The 18,141-nt window shown below is 38.9% G+C and overlaps 1 long non-coding RNA gene across 3 annotated transcripts; it reads right to left on the reverse strand.

The window, feature by feature from the left end:
- Window positions 1-231: 231 nt before the first annotated feature.
- On the reverse strand, window positions 232-18,078 carry LOC138683986 (uncharacterized). 3 transcript variants are annotated; one of them, XR_011323473.1, is made up of 3 exons: window positions 17,811-18,078; window positions 17,524-17,684; window positions 232-15,263 (listed from the first exon to the last, which is right to left on the reverse strand). It is a non-coding gene; the product is annotated as an uncharacterized lncRNA (long non-coding RNA). The 3 variants fall into 3 exon arrangements; XR_011323471.1 differs by having other exon boundaries at window positions 232-17,432; XR_011323472.1 differs by having other exon boundaries at window positions 232-17,432; window positions 17,524-17,681; window positions 17,811-17,886.
- Window positions 18,079-18,141: the final 63 nt, after the last annotated feature.

Genomic DNA, 18,141 nt, shown 5'->3' on the forward strand with positions numbered 1-18,141 from the left:
ACCAAACCCCAACAAAAAAAACCCAAACCACAAAAAACTCTCTCTGACAATTCAAAGATTTATCTTCCCCGAGGAGGAAACCTTGAATCTTGTGGTGTTGTTGTTAAAAGAACATAGGATATATGGGATGTTAAATCTCACCAACGGAGAATGCTGTCTCACCATATACAATGCAACTACCTCCTTAGAAGTGATACTGAAAAGCCGGTCAAAGAAACTCTCTAAGACTCGTTTTGGAGTTTTAGAAAGCAGGCATTCTTTATTGCAGCACTGGATGCACAGGGGATAACTCTACCTAGCATGCATACCACAGCTTTAGCACAAACAGGTTATATAGAATAACTAATTACATATTAATCAGATTAGTATACATATACATAAAAATGATTATAACTGATTATCATAGTACTGCTTACATCTGATCATGCACAATGAAGAATTCATTTGAGTCGAAGGGCTGCTTTTATGACCACTGACCCATCTGAGATTCTGTTGGTTGTCCTTGAAGTCTTTGTTCTTGTCCTTGTTCTTTGATCTTGAAGCTTAAGGCAGTTTCAATCATGTGGTCAGTTTCAACATTGTTCTCATCTAGCATACAGGAACATCTAGTCATAAGAGCAAAGAACTGCAAAACTTATGAGTAACTACCTCTACTAGTTAACTGCTTGCCTATACTTTTGTCTATTATTTCAACCATAGTGTTAGTATAAAATTTCTAATAATTATTTACCAAATCTCACTTTTACAGTCACCTAGCAGTAAACCAGTTTCCATGGCTGGTACAAAATATTAAAATCATCAAAATATTTACACATACCATATAGAATGTATGGAAATATGCTATCAGAAGAAGCATGAAAGAAGATGAGAGAAGTTACAGGCAAGACTGGAGAACTTTCCTAAGCGATGCAACCAAGAGATTGACTTAATGGAGGATCGTTGCTGACCTCTCTCCTAATGTCCTTGGGACTCATGGCGTGGGGAAAATTACTTGTTAGCATTGGACACATGTTATGTGGATTTTTTGTTCTTAATGCTTGGCTGTGAAATTGTTCACTGTATGATTACCCTTGCCATCCCTTCTCTCTCTTCTCTCTTCTCCCCCTCTTCTGTCTGTTAAGTGAAGTTTTATATGTTATCTCTCTCGTTTTTCTCTGTCTCTCTTTTCTTTACATCTAAATCACCAGCCTGGGATAAGACTACAGAGAATATCATATAGACAATGTTTCAGCCATGGGGTGGTGCGAGACACTGAAAGAGTTCATGTCTCAAAAATTGTGGTGGGGCAAGTTCTGCTTAACGACTAACTCTGCATAGCAAGGACCCACAGCTGAAAAGTCGATCAGCACAGATCAGCACCCATCAGCAGCAGGACAGGGAGGTTGTGCCGCAGGGCGCGCAGCTCCCTGTTCTGGTGTGCTCAACAGGGCAAGTCACCGTGAAGGGCAGGGGAAGTTACTCTCCAAACGACCCCCAAGCCCAAAGGCTCACAAACCACTCATGACACCTAATTAGCCTAATGCCCGCCCAAAGGAGGGGCAAGGATGATAAAAGGACACAAACTGAAGCCCCACGTGTGCAAGCCCACCAGAACCGGACCCTTGGCTGACTGAATCAACGCTGGACCCAGAACTGGTGAAATCTTTCTCTTTTCTCTCTTTCTCTTTTTTTCCTGTAATCCCTACACCTCATCCCTTTAGACATCAACCGCTGACCAAGCCTGGGACTAAGAGCAGATCCAGCCGCCCCCGGGCTCCTCTCTGAGAAGGAGTCTAGAAAGCAAGGGGGTCTGCTCTGAACCTCATGACTCAGCGGGAGGGATCTCCTTATTGTCTTCCCCAAATAAGCCAGACCTGTAGTATATGTTCGGTGATGTAGGGCTAGCACATATTACACAGTTTACTGACATAGTTCCATGCCAATTTTTGTTGTAAGCATACCAATTTTTGTGGTGAGCATGCCAATTCTTGTTGTGAGCGAATAAAAGTTGAGTTTTCTGGGTTAAAGGATCCCTGGTGTCGTTTCACCTTAATCCTGACCTGGGAATCAGCATACCTGAGTCATCATCCTGAGAAATTGGGATGGGACAGGTGCACGTTATTTCCAGCATTCAGGGAAGGTTGCTGCTGAACACTTAATATATATCTGTCACAAGATATTGCTCCTTCTGCCACAGCTAAAAATGGTACAAAAATCAGCAAAACAAATTAAGAAGTACTGTCTTCAGCAGGTGTTAGCCTACTTATTACTTAAATATTTCTTTGCTTTACAACAATCGCTCTTCCCAGTTGATATGTATAGAAAACTTTTACCTTAAAACACACAGATTAAATTTTAACCATATTTGTATCATATAATGCTATGCATATTTTCAGGCCATATACCATTCTCATCCACATCAGGTCCCCTTCATCAGCATGGCTTTAAGTCAGGAGTTAAAGGTCTGGATTGATCAGGGGAAAATTCTGAACATGAAGTCCTTCAAACTTTGGATTGAAGGGGCTGTTTCAGTTCATCATGACACAAACCATAATTTCAGAGGTCCAGTTCAGAGTTCTATAATGCACACAGAGATAAATGCTCATTATGCTGTCAGAAATACCACATTGGAAGTTTTCTTTCATTAAGCATGGACTTCTGGAACTCTTCAATATAACTTTATATTCCATAATGATACAGGGCTGAGAAAGATAAGCTTGACATATGATGATCCAAGTCTGCAAGAAAGCAGAAGAAAACTCACACACTTATCTTTTGGTGAAGCAATCCAAAATGTGGTGGAGTTTTTATGGCAAATGCTGTATTATTTACCTCTAGAACCATTCTTCATCATTTTATCACCTTTCCTGAAAAAGAGGATCTACACTTCTTTACAAAGAATGCTGGAGAAATGGGCTGACAAGAACCTCATGAAGTTCAACAAGAAGTGCACAGTCCTGCACCTGGGGAGGCACAACCCCCTGCGCCAGTACATGCTATGGGCTGCCCAGCTAGAAAGCACTTTCACAGAAAAGGACCGGGGTGGGGGGGCGAGGGGGCGGTCCCAGTGGATACTGAATTGACCACAGCCAGCAACGCACCCTTGTGGCAAGAAAAAAGCCAACAGCATCCTGGGCTGCATTAGGAGGAGTGCTGCCAGAAGCTGGAGGAGGTGAGCCTTCCCTCCACCTCAGCACTGGTGAGGCCACACCTGGAGTGTTGGGTCCAGTTCTAGGCTCCACAGTGCAAGTGAGACGTGGACACACTGGAGAGCATCCAGGAATGGTCACAGAGATGATGAAGGGACTGGGGCATCTCTCCTGCGAGGAAAGGCTGAGAAAGCTGAGACTATTAAAGTCTGGAGAAGAGTGGGCTTGGGGAGGGATGTCATTAATTTATATAAATACCTGAAGGGAGGGTGCAAAGAGGGCAGAGCCAGGCTCTTTTCAGTGGTGCCCGCTGACAGGACGAGAGGCAGTGGGCACAAACTGAGACACTGAGAGGTTCCCTCTGAGCACAAGGAAACGCTTTTCACTGTGAGGGTGTCTGAGCGCTGGCACAGGTTGCCCAGGGAGGCTGTGGAGTCTCCCTCCTTGGAGATACTCCAAAGCTGTCTGGACATGGTCCTGGGCAGCTGGCTGTAGGTGGCCCTGGTTGAGCAGGGGGTTGGACCAGCTGACCTCCAGAGGTCCCTTCCAACCTCGACCAGTCTGTGATTCTGTGAATAGCAGCGAGCAGCTAACTGTCAGGCCATGAGCTCAAAAATAAAAGTTTCTGTAGTGAAGAAAGCATGGGGAGTTCATTTTAGCCATAGTGTGATGGTGACTATGCTACTTTCTGCAATGGTGTGAACTAAATTTTCCACCAGAAGGTTCTAGAGCATGCAGCGGTACCACAACAGCCCCTAAAATGCATGCTATAGCCCACCCCTTTGTCATTCATTGCACCCTTCTCACCTTCTCACACTAATGTGGCTGCTGTGAGTGCACTGTTCTGGGCCACTCCTCCACAACTACACAGGGCTTTTTACCCACAGTGCTTCTTCTTCCCAAAGACCCCGCTCAATATTACACACCAAATTCAGTTGTTACGTCAAGTGAAAAGCACCTGGGAACAGTGGCAGACTCAGGCCTGCTCTGTATGGCATTCATCACTGTTAACTGAAAACTCTCCCGTGTTTCAGGCACTGATGAGTATTCCCTAACAAACATACAGTTCCTAAACATATAGGGAAAGCAGTATTTCAAATACCATCTTCGTCACCGCTTCATCCATCAGTAAATAAGCCTACGATCAAAGCTATTTGGTGCAGAAAAATATGCAATAAATTATTTCAATACAGGAGAGGCACTGGGCAATATGCAAAATACTGCTTATTTTTCTGTCTCTTTGTTTTTAAGACTAGGATTGAAACATCATCTCGTATTGTAAATCAACAGGTAGTATTCTAGAGAACATTCTCATTAAGAGGAGTGTATTCTAGCCACAGCATTTTCTTCCCACAGACACATAGAGGAAATCCATCTATCTACAACCAGAGCTTCAAGCCAAGGTAGGTCAAGTCTCTAAAGGCATCAGCAATAAGGTTTTGTTGCACCCCCTAGTGTCTGAGGGCAGGCTTCTGTATGTTGAAAAAGTTATTATCTTGTAATTGTTCTTGTCTTTACATCAAATCATCTTCCAGCAGCCACAGCCAAACTCAGGATATTAAAATAAAATATGTGAAGTGCAAATGCTTTTTACCATAAAAGCCTTTTCATTCTTCACTTTTTTCTTCAGACTGTACTAAAATAGCATTTAGTACTTTCACTGCAAGATCAAAGCCTTGAGTGACTGCTTCTGAAAACAAGCACTGATGAGTTACTCCAAAACCCACAACCGCATAATACTGTTAAGTCCATGTCCAAAAAGGTTTGAAAAATGAGGTTAGGGGCTAATATAAATCACTTTTCTACAATTCCAGTAAGAGCTGCTGTTCCAGCAGAACATAGCACATGGTTTCTTCTTTTCCACATTTAGAAACGGCAGCATATTACCGGGATTTAACAAAGAAGGAATGCAGGAAATGCCAAACATCAGAAATTTATGTTCTACCTTTGTTTGCCGTAGGCTTGAGAAACTTTTAATCTCTGTCTTCTGCAATGAGTATTAAATGTGCTTTCTACAAGTCAGATGATTCAATATGAAATGGGGCTTTGTCAGCCCTACCCCAGAAGTGAAGTCAAAACAACTGTGCTACCACCTCAGTTAATGATGAAACAAAACAAAAGAACTCCTCCATTGCATTTTACCACCACTCATATATTCAAACATATTTTCCTAGCACTCAGGAGCAATAAGGTGTTTGATAATAAGTTCTGCCATGAAGAACACCACTGTATTAATTTAATCAAGTGATAGTAAATGTTTCAAATTTACAATCTTAAATAAGAATAACATAATTCCATGATGTTATGGTTTAAAAACTTGTCTTCAGTAAAGAATGACAGTGCTGCTAGATCAGTAGAGAGTGGTTTTAAGCTCATATTGTCCAGTATTCTAAGAAGTCATTTACAGCATTTTTTTGAAGTGTGAAACCTTTTCACAACAAGTAGCAGTGGCTGTGCTTTATGTTCATGTTACACAGGTTCAGTGCAACATAGAATCTGGCACTTTGGAAAGCACTTGCACCTACTGCAGATTTACTGATATTCTTCATATTTACTATATTACTATTCTATGTGACAGCTGTAACATTTAGATAAACATAAACAAATTCAAACATATTAAGCCATACTACTACAAAATAAGAGACAGGTCAGGCCCTGTTCTCACATGTAGCTGAATTCAAGTTTGCATCCATGTGAGTGTAAATGGAGTTGGGTTTCTGAAGAGAAGTTGGAGAAAGGGTTATAAAATGTCCCACACAGCTGATGTAAAACTGTAACCTGTTCTCCTTGATTCTATTCTAAAGAGTGCTTTTCAGTTTTGTTTTTTTTTTTTTTTTTGTAGAAAACACTTCAGAAATTGTCCAAGCCTGACATTTCTTGTGTTAACATACTTCAGCTATAAGAATGTTTCTAAAATAAATAAAAAATAAAAACATCATCATATAATATACCTTTGTGGGCAACTGAATAATAATGATAGCTAGTTTATTTAAAGATGCTTAGCAAGAACTGCAAAATGCACAGTTGATATAGAATCAAAACATGTTTTGCTTTAGACTTAGTCTGCTGAAGTAGTTTGGTTTCATTATTAAAAAGGTGTCTCATAGAACTGTACCAGCTTTTGACCCTTAATTCACTCAGTTTAGGAGATCACAGAGTAACTCAGAACAAAAAAACCCCAGGAGATACTCTCAGGGGGTTGTTGACTTGGAAACTGCAGCACAGCCAACTACAGTTTCTTGGAGGAGTCCTATACAAATACTTTTGTTCAACTAATTGTTTAGCATAAATGCATTTTATTTCTCTCCATACTATGTCATATGAGCAGAGAGGTCTGCTTAGCCAGCCTAGAGCAATGTAGGCTTATTCCTTATTTTGCCTTAATGGCATTCCTATGTGCCAGCAGATCTGACCCAGAAAATGTACATCCATGTCTGCTACATTTGAAAAACCTTATTTGTTTTCTGTACACATCACATGATTATTCACAGACTGAATCTATCTTTAGTCTTTTATATAAAGAGGAAAAGCCACTTAGTTTAATGGAAGTGAATTTGCATCTAACCTTCTCAATGGAAAGTGCACATTTAAATGTTACGTTTGCTGAACAAACCAAACCTAAAGGCCATGAAGATGCATGTTTCATTAAATCAAAGTAACAAGCAGGTCTCACAGATATGTGCACTTAAATTTCTGAGCTATAGGAAAGGAGAAGGCCCAATTAATTACCCTCCTGTATTTCCTTGTATCAAATCAAGCCAGCATAAATTCCTTGAATCCAAAGGAATCTCATTTATATCCTAGTCTTTGGGATCAGCCTCTTGCTGCCAAGGCAAGGCAAGGAGGAAGGAAAAAAAAAATACAACTCGCATTTTTGGTAAGCCAGAATGAGCCATTCCACAGATCGAGGACCAAGGTTAAAAACTAATCTTATTTATAACACTATTGCCCTACTATCTCTCTGCTACTACCTTTAGTTCAGATGATGTTTGTTGCATTTCATTGCACTTGAGAGATGACAAATAAGATTTATGTCTCCCCTTCAGAGTAAATAAAACACCTACTGACAAACAGGATTTTGTGCATTAAAGAATAAGTAAGGTCAAATCTGTTTCCTAATCACTAAACTAAGACTGAACTAAACAGCAATAAAACTGAGACGTACGCAGCTATAGCCTATTGCCAGAACTATCATAACTCCTCTTTACCTACATTAACGTGCACCTAGCTGAGTTCTTCCCTAGCAATATCCTTTAAACATTCTCCAGAGTAACAACTACCCTTTCCTATTCACCACCTAAAAGCTACTTTATCTTAGTAAGAGGTATTTGGAATTTGAGTCATCAACAGCACTACAAAAGCATAACTGAAAAAGATGCAAACTGAAACAGCAACTGCAGATACCAAACAGGCAGACATATTCCAAGAATTCCTCTATTTGCTTCCCAGCCTTTAAAAGAAAGGTGAGACTTCATCCATTCACCATACCATGGGTCCATAAGTATTTTGCCATCAACGTCACTAAAAATGTAATTTCACCACTTAACAGTATAGAGGAACAAACAAGTCCCCGATTCAAAGTAAACTTCAATTGTGGTATCATCTCCTTGTTTCTAGCAATCCATGTTACTATCCACATAATGCAGTGTGGCATTTTAAGTTACAAGTACCAGGACTGAGTATTGCAGGATCTGAAGGCTTCAGAAGTGACAGCTGTTATTCTCAGTAGCCCTCTGCTTACAGGTGTTTTTACATTATCTAGCATGATTGAACTAATTGAGGCTTGGATGCGTCACCCTTAAATAAAATTGTTCACTTCCATCAAGTCAGTATATTTTGCAAAGTTTGGAGGGTAACCATAGCCCAGGAGGGGCTAATGAGGGAGGATTAAAAAGAATCCTTGAATAAGCCTGATCCACAAGTATTTATTTTATATATAACATAGTTTTCCTCCATGCTTCAGCATTATCTGACTTCTGAGAGCTGTAGATTCACAAGCTGAAGCCTTGATATTAGAAAAAAAAAAAGATCTTTTACTTAGGATAGATGGTACACACATACACCTCAATCTTTTTGGTAACTGCAGTGGAGGTCAAATTCCACTTAAAAACTGGAATTATTTGGGACATTTTATTAGAACAGTTCAAGAAGCCAAAGCAAATGAAATATTCTACACTTTAATGACCACATTTGGAGTACACTGTGTCCAGTTTTGCACTCCCCAGAACAAGAAAAACAGTGACATACTGGAGAGTCTGGGGACATCACCAAGGTAGTCAAGGTCTAGAACACTTACATGTGAACAGAGGCTGTGTGTATCATTGTCACCTGAATATATGCCCAAACCTACAAAGAGAATGCAAAAGCAGAGGGCTGAGTCCCCAAAGTCTTTATTATTCCGAGTAAGGAGTGTTAAAAAAGTGACATAAAAAGAAGCCTTGTGTCAACTCTCCCTAATAAGAGCGGATAAAAATCCCCACTCACTTTTTTCATTCAGTCACCTGATTTCTACCTGTTAAGAGCAGAGCTTTTCTATTGAAAGCAGAGCAGTAGCCCAGATCATCTGTGATACTTAACCTTGGGGAGTCACATCAGTCACTTGTATTAAAAACACACATGCTCTAAAATATTCATCTTAAATGCTCTCTTCTCCAAACTTACATAATTTTACTGCTGACTGATGTCACAATGAGTCAGCTACTTTTAGTGTAATGACATACGTAATTCAGAAACTCCTGAACACTAGCATCAAAAATCACAGTGAGAGACAACAACTTATTCTTCACATTTTATTTAATTCACATATCTCTTCTGTATACAGGAGAACCCGAAATTCTCTTATACAACATTCTTTTGAAAATAAAGAGCACAGCTATTTGTATTTTCAAAAACGTGTATTTAACAAAGGTAGGAGTGAGGAACTCAGCTGCATGAGGAGCCTCATCTTTAATTCTGTGCATTTTATGACATTGCAACTGATCTAGCAAATATCAATAACATTAATTAGATGTCACTCCTTCCTCCCCTAGACAGGTAAAACTATCAAACTGCTAATTAATGATCCATTCCTTTTTTTCTTTTTAAACAGCTTTGACAAAAACCCCAAAACACTGCAAGAGCTTTTCACAGTGGGAAGGATGCGAGACAACTTTCCTAATCCCTTGGGCAAAGAAGGACTGTTTGTTTGCCCATCAAAATTTATACGCATAGGTACACATACTGATGTAGCAAAAGGGGAGGAAAAGCCAGGATTGGAGGATGATGCAAAGCTGCACATTTCAGAAAACATGTGCAGCTGAAGACTGGCAGAATCCAGTAACTGACACAGCTCAATGGTATAGCCTTAGTTGTTCCTCCTATCCAATACTGAACTACTAAACCTCCTGGAAAAGAAAAATGAGAGACTACACCTCATCCAGCTAGAGATGACAAAGAATTTGTACGAGTTCAAGGGAAGACTAGGGTTTCTTAATGAGATCTTCTGAGGGTTACTAACAAAACAGACTACAGTCTTTTCACTTCCCTGGAGCCGAGGAATAGTCAGAGGCTAAGAGAGTACTCTAACAGGGGAAGAAGACAGAGGAGAGTATCACAGGCACAAGCTCCTTTTAGTCCTCCCTAGGTATCCAGGTATCCATCTGTGGCTTCTGATCAGTGACAGACTCCTGCAGCCAGACAGTCTCTTGGTCTGAACCAGCAGAGTTACTCCTATGTCTTCAGTTTTAGCTATGTAGGCAAAAACCTGATTGTCTCATCTTTGGGGAGACTGAAGTAATTCAGCTTTGTGCTCACTACCCATATTAACAACTCCAGCTCCATGGAAGAGGTAGAACTGGTAAACAATTTCAGAGAAGAATTGATCTCGTCATGGCTATACTTTAACTGCTGGAGGAGGGTACTGGTTCATCAACAGTATTTCTAAGATAAAAATAGCACCACACACTCCAGAGACATTAATCACCTGCAGAATCCCAGCTTAATCAGCTGCATGACCTTGGTCAACACAGCAATGCAACCACCTTGTCATGTTTCAGGGAGAGGGCTGTAGCATGTGTTCTTTCTCTTTTAAGCACAAAAGGAGAAAAAAAAAAAGAAAAAGAGAAGAGAAACTGACAGGTATATTCCAAGTGTCCTAATATACAACAACTCTAGTCATTAATCACAATCTTGATCTCTAAAGCATGAGTTTGCATTAAGTTTCATGTTCAGCCTTTCCACATCTCTATTTTTTATATTTGGAATGCAATGACTAAGAATATTCTTGCAGAATTTTCATTTTACTAAAGCCAGAAAAAATAGGCTTAACATTGCTTTCAGCATCTACAGGCCTTGGGCATCAGCAAGGGTCTCTGGAAAACTGTTCTGGTCTCTGTCATTATTAATTGAGCAGAACTCATCCACAGGAGATATTTCAATCAAGAAACACAGCTTGCCTTCTTAGCAGCAGGGCTCTCTAGGTAACTCTAAGAGCGCTGAGACATTAAAATAAGGATAGGAATAGAAAACCATTAGAAGAAAATAAAGCAGCGCGTTATGTTCAGAAAGGCAAAGAAGTTCTCACTTGTAGCACCTAGTATTTCAGAAATGTTTTAACAAGCAAGGTTCCTGGTCATGTAGAGAAACCTGACATTGTAAGTTAATAAAAATAGTTGTTTACATACTATTCGGCCAGATTGTCATTAAAAAGCAGTAACAACTGAATTTTACATACAATCAGAGTACAGATATTTTTCCCTGCCAGGGTAAATGCCTATGACATGAAACACTGTTGTTCAAACAAGGATACAAGGCCAGAAGGCAATGCCAGACAATGCTAAGAAACAGAAAGATGAAAGCTATGCTGTATACTTAATGCTTCTCCATAATGTTTGAGGATAATACACTAGGCTGCACTGTCCCGTGAATGTATAATTTTTGTATACATGAAAAATGACAGGTGTCCTTAGTTAGCCATGTTTTTTTACTTGTATTTGCTTCTGGTAACATTTCAACTGTGTATTAAAGAAACGAATCATATGTATCTGTGACTTCTTGAAAGTTTGGACTCAGAGTACAGCACTATTTTAAACACTACACAAAAGAAGTACAGACTTATTTTGAAGCAAGATGCTTTCTACCTGAAAAAAAACCCAACCAAAACCCAAGCAACATTATTTTTTAATTAGAACTCTTTATTTAATTTGACAACCAGGCTTGATTTCTTATCTGTTTAATGAGTGATAAGCTAATAAGGTTGTTATACTTGCACATAAAATTTTAATTCTAGTAATTCTCCATTCTAATAGCTAAACAAGTACTTTAAAATTACTTTATATATGGTGTGAATGAATTGGAAACAAGTCTGTTTTCTTAGTATTTTGCTCATTGCTTGAGGAACTACAGGTTGAAAAGTTTCAAAATATGCAGAGCTACCAAGAGAGTGTACATTTTACATATGTAACTCCTCAAGTTCACTTACCTTATTTTACATGCATGCAAAACAAACTGTAAGATTTATATTGGAAGTGGCAGTTCATTTTTGCACACATTTACAGAAGCTTTGCCAGCAAATTTCAGATCTTTTCATTTTATTGGAGCCTACCATTACAAGCACTGCTAGTCTCCTAGCAAAGACAGAATGACACCTTACATACTTGTAGCACACACTTAACCTTGGATTTTCATTTTGAACTGTGTTACATGAGAATAAGTGAAATGAGACTGCTTATACTCTTAACTAAGGAGCATTGTTTACCTCCATGGACATATAATTTCAGTGGATGCTAAATATGATTCCTATTATCTAGAAAGTTTTGAATATAGAATTATCTCAACACAAGAACTGTAAGAAACCACAAGCACTAGTATGAGCCAAGAAAGATTTAAGAGATAATATTTAAGGGGTAGATCAAGCAGGGGAAAGTATCTGAATGCTTACTTGGGAGATCGAAGCAAAAAGGTGTTTCCTTTGAAATATGAGTGAGACTCCTTATCTATCCAGTTCTCTGAATGCTTACTTCCTCCCACCTGCTTACCATTAAGCAGGACTGAGACTGGAAAAAACAGCCTAGGGTGAGGAAGAAATTGAGAAAGTAGGTAGGTGGACAGCCAGTACCAGTTTGGACTAACAGAACACATTCAGTAGCACTGGCATAGGCTAGTATTAGGCTTTGTGGGTAAGGCAAGGATTCAGACTACAAATAGTTAACACACAAATTCAGGAGAAGACCAGTTAAACTAATTGTTGCTGTTACCATCATTCACTGGGTTATGACAATTTGTGGTTCAACTAAGACATGTAAGACATGATCATCACAAGAAGACGAGGAATGGTAAAAAGGCGATGAGATAAACTGACACATGCAACCAGCACGAGTCACCAGGATGTTACAAATGCTGCTGTCAGTTTGCCTCACATCTTGAGATCAGTGGCAGCAATTAAAGGCTAAGACTAGAACTACTGTTTCGGTTTATATGATGAGGGGTAGTCACATTGGCCCAGAGAAAACTCAGATTAGACCCGAGTTATGGGCCGTGCTACAAGAAGCCTGTGAACTAGCTATTTTCAATTCCAGCTTTAACATAAGCGAGGGGTAACAGCAAAGGAATTCAGAGGTGTTGCCATTCTGCTATTACAGTGGGAGTACCTTTGGGAGCACAGGGCATGAAGCTAAATTTAAATGTGGTGTGGCGGGCTGTTGCAAAATTGGAGCTAAGAAGGCAGCCCATATGTGGATTTAGGTCTGGCAGTCATTTCAAAGCAATGAGCTAAAGAAAAAGAGGGTCAAGAAAATCCGGCAGAGTAACAGCGAGACTAGCACAGACTTTGGGGAAAAAACCAGCAACAAACCAACAACCCCAAACAACCCCCAAACAACAACAAAAAATCACTGGTCTAAAGCGGCAAACAGTTGTACTTCACTTCATCCTGTATAGAAAGCAAGTTTTTGTACAAGACCAGTTACATTTGAGTAACTCAACTTAAGTCCCTGGATACAAAGCACAGCGAGGGACTCTCCCTTGCGGGACCCAAGGAGGCTCCTGCCCGGACTGCACTTCTCAGCATGCTCCCCTCCCCCCCCGGCCCGGCAGGCGTAATTGGCATTAAAAGTAGCAAAAACTTACCTTCCCCTTAAAACTGCTGGGCTAAAGCTATAATAACACTCCATTATAAGATCTCTAGAGCAGAATGCTACCATTTATTATTGAATGCTCACTTTTCAGAAGTGAATACTGCTTTAAAAACACATGGACATGTTTTAACTATGTTAATATACAGTTTGCTCCACTTAAAACTGCCAAGGGGACAGTTTTAAGCTGTCATGTGGTTTCAGCACATCCATCAGCCTTTACGGATGGCTGAATTCAGCCGCCCAATTATGCTTCTTTGCAATTACAGTCAAGTCCCAAATGGATGTTGATATTCTTTAATTCTTGAGCCTTTAGTAAAAAAACAGTTAACATTTATAGAGAAAAGAATGGATTACATACCAATACATTTCAAACTTTTGTTAACTTATTTTTTCCCCAAAATTGTTTATGTTCTCATTTTATTAAAATGAAACTTAAACTGAATATAACTAAATGAAGAATCTGCAACCTTAGTGACGATACTAAGTTTTGCCATTCTCAATACAGCAAAAAAGATGCAGTCGTGCAGTCTCTGTACAAGCAATTACAGGATTCCTTGTATTATTTTTCTAGCTTTATACTTAAATACTGTACAAATATGCTAATATGCTATATATTAATATATGCTAATATATGAAGGGCTAACCCATCCTTCATGTTCACCTTTTTCAATGTAAAAGACAGAAACAGTATCTTAGGAATTTTTTTATACTAGACCAAGATAAAGGGTTAAGCCTTTACTAAATGAAAATTTACTTAGTTTTTCTACTGCCTAACAAGGTTTTAAATTTACTTTTATGATTTGTAAATGTATATAAATTTACACAGATTTTCTGAAACAGTCTGAAAACTCATTAACAGACATACTTTCAGAGCTACTGTGGACTGCACTTAATTCAGCAACACACATACTCACTTCCAAGCCGGTCAGCACAGTTATCACGACACCAGACCTATAAGGCATGGGCATTTGCTGATCTATTGGTATCTACTTCAGTTGGTAACAAATAACAAACCTGCTGCATGTAATAGTGTTTGTACAAAAGTTTATAATAACAGTAGAGTTACATTAGCGGAGTACATTGCAGAAACCTAGAACAAAAAAGAAAATGAAGACGACTTGAAATTGAAAATATAATTTTAAAATATTAAGATAAATGGACCTCAGCAAAAATCTTTTAATTAGTTGCATTTTTTAAAAGACATACACAAGATTATACCTTTGATTTACAACACATAAGAGGAATAATTTATCACACAAAGAATGTGCATATCACTTTAATCATAAAATAGTTTCGAACTTTCAAAAACATAGTCCTCAAAATTGAATGATAACACAGCCTGTGTACATATAAATATGATACACAAATATAAAATTAAGAATATATTAGCAAGCTTATTAAAACATCTGGTTTTCCAATTTGTAGTGTTTCCATTAATACAGATTATCACCTCCTTCCTCCTCTCCCTGCACTGAGAGTTAAGTGTTAAACAACTATATCCTCCTACAGAACCAAGCACTATCATTAGTAATTACAGTAAGCAGAAATCTGGAGGTGTTAGACAGAGGAAGGGATGAAGTAGCACAAATTATTTTGTATTCCTGAAGCATTCTGCTCCACCATGACCTCATTTTATGCCTCCAAACAATGCTCAAATATTTCCTCCATTATGTCATCAATATAGACATAGTGCATTTCTTCTTCCTTAAGTACCAGAGTCCACCTTCCAGATTCCATGTGGCATATTTTACAATATCTATTATGAAGTTGAAGTGGGAGAAAAATATTTAATGAATAAGAAAATCCATTCAATTACATACTAGATCATTGTAAACAGTTAATTTTTTTACTTTGCTTTTGCAATCCTTACCTAGCCGTCCATTACACACACACTGACATCAGTAAGGAATTTGTTCCTTATCCTTTTGGTTTCCACATGAAGGATACAAGGGTTTTTGATTTAAATCAGTCACGAATCAAGCTGCCATCACTGATTCACTTACTTGTTTGTATCGCAAGACTGCTGTGAAGAAGCATGAGTTAAAATATGTAAATATACACCAAAAGGAAATAAAGTGGTCACAGAATTCCATTCTCTGCCATCCTTATACTAAATGAAAATTAACGCTATTATATATAAAACCAATGCTCTTAGAGGTAAGGAAATACTCTTGAGAGTGACCTCTGTCCTTCCCTAGAAAATGAGAAAGCATTCTCAAAAGTAATAGGAATGGACCACCTAGGGAAATTTCTTTTCCGTGGGTAACAGATATATAATTCTTAGATTATTTAATTATGGTGTATTTTCTGCAGTTTATTCTTATGCCCTGTGTGAAATTTAAAAAAAGAATATTTTCTGAAATAACTTATTATAACTACCCCAAAATTACAGCAAGTATGCTTGGCTGACAACTCAATAATCACTCCCAAAAGCTACTGTACACTAGCATGTGCAATATTAGTACCAATGCCTGCCTTACAAGCTTTGACAATGTGTGTAAGTACCTAAGGTATTCAATTTAAATAAATTTTATTACGCTATTTAAATGAGAATAGCAATTTAATATTCAGTCCTCTTCAAAAGGCAGGCATGAAGTCATACACAGTATATCGTCAGTTAATTTCACTATTCTAAATAACTACTTTTGCAACTTGTAAGCACATTAGTAGTTTGGTAACAATTTTCAGTACTTTCAGAACAGAACTTTGCATTATTATGACTGATTTTCACTTGTACCCAATATCAAAACTAAAACAACCCCAAACAACCCCAAACCAAAAATTAAGACTTTTAATCCATTGAGTAATTTTGGCATGATTAACGACATTTTAAAGGTGTTTCTTCTACGTCTAATTGACCAAAACCTCTTTACGGAATTCAAACCTCATATATAGCTGGAAATATTTCATTCACTGTGTCACCTGACTGAAGATAAATTTGCTGCTTTCAACAAATTTGAAACAAACCTGTACATGAACAAATGGCAAGGGACAAAGCGAGAAGGCAGTGAGCCTGAAAAGCTAAGCTGTCAACTACATAAAGCTGGCTTACTCCTTTTGGGCAAGGCAAACGGGCATAAATTAAAAATTCTAGGCTATGCTGAACATAACAATCAAAGCTATTTTGAAAAAACAATTTGGATTTGTCAGCCAAAAATATCTCCCAGTGCCTACCTGGACTTGTACTACCTTTCCTCATATTTGTATTTTTACTTATTTGACATCCAGAATGCATCAGCTTGCTTCAATAATTTCAGACACCATACATCATAAGACAGTGTCTGTACAGTCTATATGGTGACTGAAAACCTGGGACAGTACAGACATATAACTCAGTTACCTGAAACCAGCATTATTTAGCCTAATTTTTTCCACTTAATATATGGGTTATTAAGAAGGCCCCATAAAACCTCCTGCATCTAATTAGTTTTCTAATTTGGAGTTTAACACACTGAACCTTCAAATAAATCTGTGGAGGCCCAGATTTGTGAAAGACTACAATCTTCTAATGTTAACAATCACATTTCAAGAGCCATATGACTTTACGGGCTCTCGCCTTCTCCTTATTTATACAAAAAAATTTACTGAGTTGAAGCCCAAACCAGAATTAAAGCACCATTCATTTTCTCAACAAATGCAACAGAATAGACCAATTCTTCAGTACTTTCAAGATGGTACTTTAGACCTACTGCATGCTATTACATCCTCTGTTTTCTGGCCATGCACTGGAGTAAAAAGAACTACTGAAAAGAAAAAAAAAACCTACATGAACTCAACATCTACACAGTTATTGTAATAAATTACTTTCTCAGAATCCTAAAAAAGTTTTGGCAAGTACGCTGTGCTAGAGCCAGCTGGAGCTGTTAATGCAATGCACTATCTTCTGCTTGCAAAGGCATTCAGTCCAGAATTCTGCAGTTATGGTGGCCTGCCATCTGACAGCACCAAGAGATCCTCACTTAGGCTATCTGCCTAAATTAGTCGTATAACAAAGTAGCCAGTACCGCCCAGAAGATAATATTATAACGGTGAAAAAACCAGAAAGTCACATGAACTGGGAATGCAGAAAATCCGGGATTCTAGTTCCAGGGTACATGCCCTACATAACCTCCAGTCAGAGGAGTATGAATCTGAACTTGCATTCAGAGTAAGTGAAAGCAGAAATAAAAGCATCCACGTAGAAAAATAATAGCTGCAAGGCTAAAGAGACAGTCATAAAAACCTAAAAATATTATTTCAGGGAATATACTGGGGAAAAAAAACAGAAAAAAGCAAGAAGTTACCTTTCGGCAGTCAGGCCGAAGAGGTTTCCAACACATCCTCTTCAGCTTTTACCACTGAGCTCCCATTAATGTCTTGTTTCACGCGGGATTCTTTGCAGGCATCACCTCCGTGGTTTTTTATTTGTCACATCCATCCAAAGAAATCCGATGAAATTCAACTACTGAAAAGGCAAGCGCCAACATGAAACGCGTCTCTGCTTTAAGGTTAGTTTACTTACAAATCCAGCAAAAACCTGGCAACTTCAGCGTGTGAGAACACATCGAGTGTTTCTCTAAGGGACACCCACCTTTCGATTCGTTCTCTTACACATATCCCCGACCGCGGCGTTCTTCCCTCCGGAGCCCTTCTCCTGCTGTGTTTGTGGTGGTGGTGGTGGTGTTGTTTTTTCTGAAGGAGAACATCCGGCGGGTCTACCAGCCCTTCTCGGGGGTGGTGAGGGTAACACCGGAGCGGATGACGATGACACTGTGAGCTTCCAAATGAGAGGCAGCTAAACTACGCACAGTTAACGCCCCTGTGAAACAACTCGCTTCGGAATAAATGTCGGGATGACAGCCGAAACGCAGCACTTACGGCTCAGCATTACAACCGGCCCGCCACGCTCGGCCTGCAGGCAA

This window comes from Haliaeetus albicilla, chromosome Z, assembly GCF_947461875.1.
Source record: "Haliaeetus albicilla chromosome Z, bHalAlb1.1, whole genome shotgun sequence".
NCBI classification, from domain to species: Eukaryota; Metazoa; Chordata; class Aves; order Accipitriformes; family Accipitridae; genus Haliaeetus; species Haliaeetus albicilla.